General features: G+C 38.3%; 1 non-coding gene across 1 annotated transcript; it reads left to right on the forward strand.

Annotated features, from left to right (window-relative positions):
• The first annotated feature begins 808 nt into the window (after positions 1–808).
• On the forward strand, positions 809–917 carry LOC130953645 (small nucleolar RNA R71). The gene has a single exon (XR_009075808.1). It is a non-coding gene; the product is annotated as a small nucleolar RNA R71 (small nucleolar RNA).
• Positions 918–6,664: the final 5,747 nt, after the last annotated feature.

The following is a 6,664-nucleotide window of genomic DNA, read 5'->3' on the forward strand; positions in this document are numbered from 1 at the left end:
TCTGTTCTAAGGATTGTACATGATCAAAAATATTAGAAAGCAAAGCAAATAAATTAACAAAACTCAAATGAAATTAACTAAAAGAAAGAAAAACAGAAATACTCTACTCACAGTTGGGTTGCCTCCCAACAAGTGCTTCTTTACTGTCACTAGCTTGATAGACAGCTCTTTTATAGAGAATGATAAGGATCAGAATTTCACCCCTTATAGTGAACTTCCTTCCTGTGCTCTCATGGATGAGTTTCACATGTTCTAGAGACAGGATCCTGTTCACAGTGTGTGGAATGACTAGACTGTGAGTGAAGACCACTCTCATTCTAGGCGAGAGGTCCTCAGTGGGGATCTTCTTTCCCCTCCAGCCTTTAGGCACATTCTTCTTACTACTGTCCTTCTCAGATCTTGATGATGGTTGCCCCACACCAAACTTAGTTAACCTCCTCCATCATGGGTTGATATGGATCATAGGCATCTCCTTCATATGAGGCTTCTTGAGTGATGCTAGCTGCAGCTTGCAATCTAGTCAGATGGTGAGAGATCATGTTGACCTGTTGGGTCAGGATCTTGTTTGGAGCCAATATGGCATTCAGAGTGTCAACCTTCAGGACTCCTCTCTTATGAGCTACCCCATTGTTTACAGGGTTCCTCCCAGAAGTGTACATGAATTGGTTGTTAGCAACCATGTCAATTAGTTCCTATGCCTCTTCAGGAATTTTTGTCAAGTGGATTGATCCATCAACAGAGTGGTCCAATGCCATCTTGGACATCTCAGAAAGACCATCATAGAAGATATCCAGCATGGTCCAGTCTGAAATCATGTTAGGAAGGCACCTTCTGATTAATTCCTTGTACCTCTCCCAGGTTTCATAGAGGGATTCACCCTCTTTCTGTCTGAAGGTTTGAACTTCCACCTTAAGTTTGCTCAACTTCTGAGGTGGAAAGAACTTGGTCAATAATGCATTGACCACCTTCTCCCAAGAGTCTAGGCTTTCCTTGGGCTGAGAATCCAGCCATAACCTAGCTCTGTTCCTTACAGCGATGGAGAAAAGCATCAGCTTGTAAATCTCTCGATCCACTCCATTAGTCTTGACAGTATCACAAATCTACAAGAAATTAGAGATGAATCTGTTGGGATCTTTCTGTATAAGTCCATTAAATTGGCAGTTCTGTTTAACTAGAGTGACCAGTTGAGGCTTCATCTCAAAGTTATTTGCACCATTAGTAAGTATATATATGCTCCGTCCATAAAAGTCAGAAGTGGGTGCAGTAAAGACACCTTGGACCTTCCTTGCGTCTCCTCTATCATTGGGATTGGCTGCCATGTCTATATTCTTAGCTTCTTATTTGAAAAGCTCTGTGAGGTTTTCTCTGGAGTGTTGTGCTCTAGCTTGTTGTAGCCGCCTCCTTAGAGTCCTCTCATGTTCGGGGTCAGGATCAAAAAGAGGTTCTTTATCTCTATCCCTACTCAAAACAAGAAAAAGAAAACCAAGAAAGAGAAAGAATGGGAGTTTCTATGTTAGAGTATAGAGAACTCCCTGTGAGATATCAGATTGATGTGAAAACAGTGATAAAGATTCAGTTAAGGCTTCGGAGATGCTATTTCTTTCCGGATTAACTTTTCTTACAGTCTACTTCAATAATGAATGATTCATTCAATGGCAGCCGTAAGTGACTAACTCATGTCCTCTCATCAAGTTAATCTCTTCTAAACCACAGCCGTCCACCATATCCGAGTAACTCATGTCCTCTCATCAAGTTGACTCAAGGCTTCTTAGTGTAGCCAAAGATGAAGCTCTAAGCAATCCACTCCCCTTCACGATCCTACTCAAAATACCACATAAAAGGTCGGATCTTCCGAATTTGAGAGTGCTACTTCTCTGAGTCTAGCCTTAGTGCCACAGAAACCTCAATAACCCACGGTCAACGAAATTTCATGTCATGTTTCCAAAGTTGCCTAGGCGCGCTCTTGGAATCTGCAATGTATCTCTAGATTACAAATTTCATGTCACGTATACAAAGTTGCTCAAGCGCGCTCTTGGAGTCTAGCCTTAGTTCAATGCTATCCGGGTCAGGACTCGCACGGAACCCATGTAGACCAAGGATGAATGTCACGGTTCACCCACAATTCATTGAGATTCAAGAAGGAGAACGTGTAAGTGAATAAAATCAGACATATTGAAATAGAAACGGTAATATTATTAATCCATGAGAATCAGCAGAGCTCGTAACCCTAACTTAGGAGGTTTAGTTGCTCAAAGCTTATAGAAAATAGTAATGTAATTCGAAAACAGTGTGGAAGAAGATCCTAAAACATGGGTGATCTTCTCCCTTTAATATTAATCTAATAACTAGAGATTACAAAAATAAGACAAATGATAAACCCAGTTTTTAGGGTTTATCTTGTGCTTATTTTGGGTGATTTTATCAAATTTTCTCACATTTATTCAATGAAATAGCATGGTTTCATGATTTTCTCCTAATTTGTGCTTAAGTGTGAAAATATGTTTTTTAGGCCTTAATTTGCTAATTTTAATCCACCTTTGATTCTACTAGATGCCTTGATGTGTTTGTTAGTGAATTCAGGTTGAAAAGGCTAGGAATAGATCAAAGGAATGAAGAGGAAAGCATGAAAAGTGGAGAAATTATGGAAAATCAAGGATTTGGGATGCACTCATCGATGCGCACACGTGGCATACGCTCACGCATGGAAGATGAAGTCGCTAAGCGACACGTACGCGTTACAGGACGCGTAATAGTGGATAGAAAATTGGCCAGTGACGCGTACGTGTGACCCACACGTACACGTCGATGCTCGCATGTGACCTCATTAAAGTGAAAACGTTGGGGGCAATTTCTAAGCTTCACAAGCCCAAATCCAACTCATCTCTGAGCCTGTTACATGCAGAATTCAAAATGGGTCAAAGGGGGTGATTCATACACTGAGTTTTTGAGAGAGATTTAGAATTCTAGAGAGAGAGAGGCTCTCTTCTCTCTCTAGATTAGGGTTCTTAGTTTTACTCTTTTTAGATCTAGATCTACTTCTTCTTTTGCTTTAATTTTCCTTTTATCTTTACTTGTTTAGCATTTTATTTCTTTTATTAATTCCTTTATCTTGTTAATTTTAGTTTATGAACTCTTATGTAGATCTCCATTCCTTTCAATGCAATTTATGATTTCCATGTCTTTTTATATTTGCTCTAGTCTCCTATTGTTAATCTCTTGCTTTTGTAGTTGTAGTTTTCTTTAATTCTTGCAAATTATGATGTTTGCTTTTATTGCCCTCTATCTGTTTGATGAAATGTTTCTTTTAGTTATGAGTTAGTCTTTTCTCCTCTTGGCTTGAGTTGAGTAATTAGTGACACTTGAGTTATCAAACTCTCTTGTTGATTGATAATTGGAAGTTACTAGTCGATTTGAATACCGCTAAAGCTAGTCTTTCACTATGATTTAACTAGGACTTGTGGTCTCAAATTGATTATGTCCACATGACTTTCCTTCAGAGTTAGAGGTTAACTAAGTGGAGCAATGGACAATTCTTGTCACAATTGATGAGGATAATGAGGATAGGACTTCTAATTCTCACTCCTTGTCAAGAGCTTTCTTAGTTATTAGTTTATTTCTTTTGCTATTTACATTCCTTGTCTCTTATTACAAAAACCCCAAACATTCCTTCATAGCCAATAATAAAGCACTTCATTGTAATTCTTAGGAAGAATGACCCGGGATTAATACTCTCAGTTATTTTATTGGGGTTTGTTACTTGTGACATTCAAATTTTTTATTGAGGAAGATTGTTTGTTGGTTTAGAACTATACTTGTAACGAGATTTCATTGAGAAATTATTTACCAACATAAAATTTTCTCTTCATCAACAAACTAGCCTCTTAGAGAGAAATTTCACTTCCTAGGCCCACTTAGTGAGTGTTTGGGTTGTGCTTGGGGTGACTCCACTTGCTGGGACACTTTTTGGGGCGTTGGACGCCAGGCTTGCTACCTTTTGGGCATCCAAATGCCAGCTTGCTCCCTTTCGGGCGTCCAAACGCCAGACAGGGGGTCAGATTGGCGTTCAATGCCCATTTCGGGCCCTCATCCAAAGATAAGTATAAACCATTATATATTGCTGGAAAGCCCTGGCTGTTATCTTTCCAACGCCATTGAGAGCGCGTCAATTGGAACCTTGTAGTTCCATTAATGCTCGTTCGAATGCACGGAGGTCAAAATCTGACAGCATCTGCAGACCTTTCTCTATCTCTGAATCAAGCTTTTCCAAAACTTTTCAGAATCACCAAAAATCACCTAAAAACATAAGAAAAACACAAAAACTCGAAGTAGCATCCAAAAAGTAATTTTTTCGCAAAAACCTACTAAAATTTAATAAAACTTAACAAAACATCATAAAAACACTATGAAAATAATGCCAAAAATCATATAAAATATCCACTCAGCAGGTGCGCTCGTAGACACAGGGAGATGCCTTCTGTTGAGAGTGTTCGCAAACTCTAGTGCGCACACCCACCCTGTTAATTTTGCAAGTTGTACGTACGCACAACATCATGCGTACGCACACGCTGGGAAGTGCCTTCTGTTGGGGGCGTTTGCACATATCTATGCTTGCACTCAAATGAAAACTTTTACTTTCTATGCATATGAATACCTCTTTCCGTACGCACACTTTGTGAAAATTCTTCTGGTAGTGCGTACGCAGAACCTTATGCATACGCACAATGCCCTATTTTTCAATGAAAACCTTGTTTTTAACTATTTTACGTTTCCGGCAAGCTTATAAACTTTTGTGAAGCTTATCTAGGGTATCTTAACTCGTTTTTAAGCTTTGAAACATAGAGAATACCATAAGTAAGTTTACTATATAATTTTAGGTAAAAAAAGCTTAGAAGACGCAGCCATAGGATTCTAGAGTACCGAAGATGGATTAGTTGAGTGAAGTGGTAGTGTACTATAAAGACGATGAGTATGATTAAATTGTGGAGTTGTGGATTTGATGATGCTTGAGATGAGTCTAGGACTCGGAGTGAAATGAGGTTCTTACTGAATATTGAAAATGAATTCTAAAAACCATTGATATACTATTTTATACTGAGATTGTTGAGACGCTATGCGCCTGGCAAGGACGGTTGGTTAATCCTGCTTGTCGAAGTCACGGCAGCAGCGTAAGGATGGTTGGTTTATCCTGTGGCAGGGTATCCCGCTCGCATCCTTTTGGAATCAAGAGTGTGTACGGGCACTATATCCCTAGACCATGTACCAGGCACAATATCCCTGGGAGTACCCAATTTATTCATGATCGAAAGGTAACATCCCGGGGAGGGATGTATCGTGTTGATAGTTGAACCGACAATGTGATATCATAGCCAATAGAGCAGGCATTCATCATGTGAATCTTCTATATGCTTGCTTGCTTTGTTTACTTGTGCTTTATGCCTAATTGTATAACATGCTTAAGTGCTTCTTGATTTACTTGCTATACTTGATAATTACTTGTTTTTTACTTGTATGAATTACTTGTGTTTTCTACTAGGATTGAGGAGGATCGGTAGGCGGTGGCGATGGAATTGCATGGCGGTTAGGTTGGCGAAGGCTGTGGGACAGCGGTGTGAATGTTAGTTTAGAAATTCCTTAAGATAAAATACCCCGTTTTATTATGGAATTTTAAAGATTTTAAATCAAGTTATGCTTTAAGTTGAATCTCATGATTGATATGAAGCTCTAGGATTGCCTCTGGCGTCCAGGAGTCTTATATCTTACATTATAGGACACTGTTACCATACTGAGAACCTTCGGTTCTTATACCATACTCTGTTGTTATTTTTCAGATGTAGGTCATAACCCACCTCGGTAAATTTTGAGATGGTGACAGAGTGGAGGATCTTGATTATCTTTTGGAGTCTTTTGATCACTTTTGTTTAGTACTCTCACTTTTGTATTTCATTTGCCTTAGAGGTTTACTTGAGAGATATATTGTATAACCTATTTCAACATTCAAAACTCTGTATTTTTATATATAACTAGTCGGCTTAAACTCTGTGTGCTGACACTAGTATCTTATGATTATTATACTCTTACAACTACCGATTCCTTATCATTCAGTATCTATATCTTGTGCCTTATTGCTTCTAGCTTCGTGTGAACATTTCGTGCTTTTATAACTCTATTTTTGAGCTTATTTCTTCATCGGGCTTCCAGTATTACTATCTTTTTCTATATAGATTAATGTATAAACCTTAGAATTATCATAACCTTTGACTAACCTTGGCTTTATGGCATGAGGTAAGGCCTAGGATAATTAAGGTGTTACATCTGCTTGACATATATGGCATAAATGTTCATGAGCATATTTTTGCCAATTCGAAGCTCTAAACTTGATATATTAAAACTGATCACCATATTATTGATTATTCGGTGTGGACAAGACCCAAAGGCATTTCATGGATGCGAGCGAGGTGTTATGAAAATAACGAGGAGTTGTTCTAACTTACTTTTCGTAAAACGATCGAAATTTTCGAGGGGCAAAAATTTCTGTTAGGGGGTTGGATGTAAACCTCAGGTAATTAGTAAATAATTAACCAATAAATTAATTATTATTTAAAAAAATTAAGAAGATTAAACTTTTATAATTAGAAAGATAGAAATATTAAAAATACGAATTTGG

The sequence above is a fragment of the Arachis stenosperma genome, chromosome 9, assembly GCF_014773155.1.
Source record: "Arachis stenosperma cultivar V10309 chromosome 9, arast.V10309.gnm1.PFL2, whole genome shotgun sequence".
NCBI lineage: Eukaryota > Viridiplantae > Streptophyta > Magnoliopsida > Fabales > Fabaceae > Arachis > Arachis stenosperma.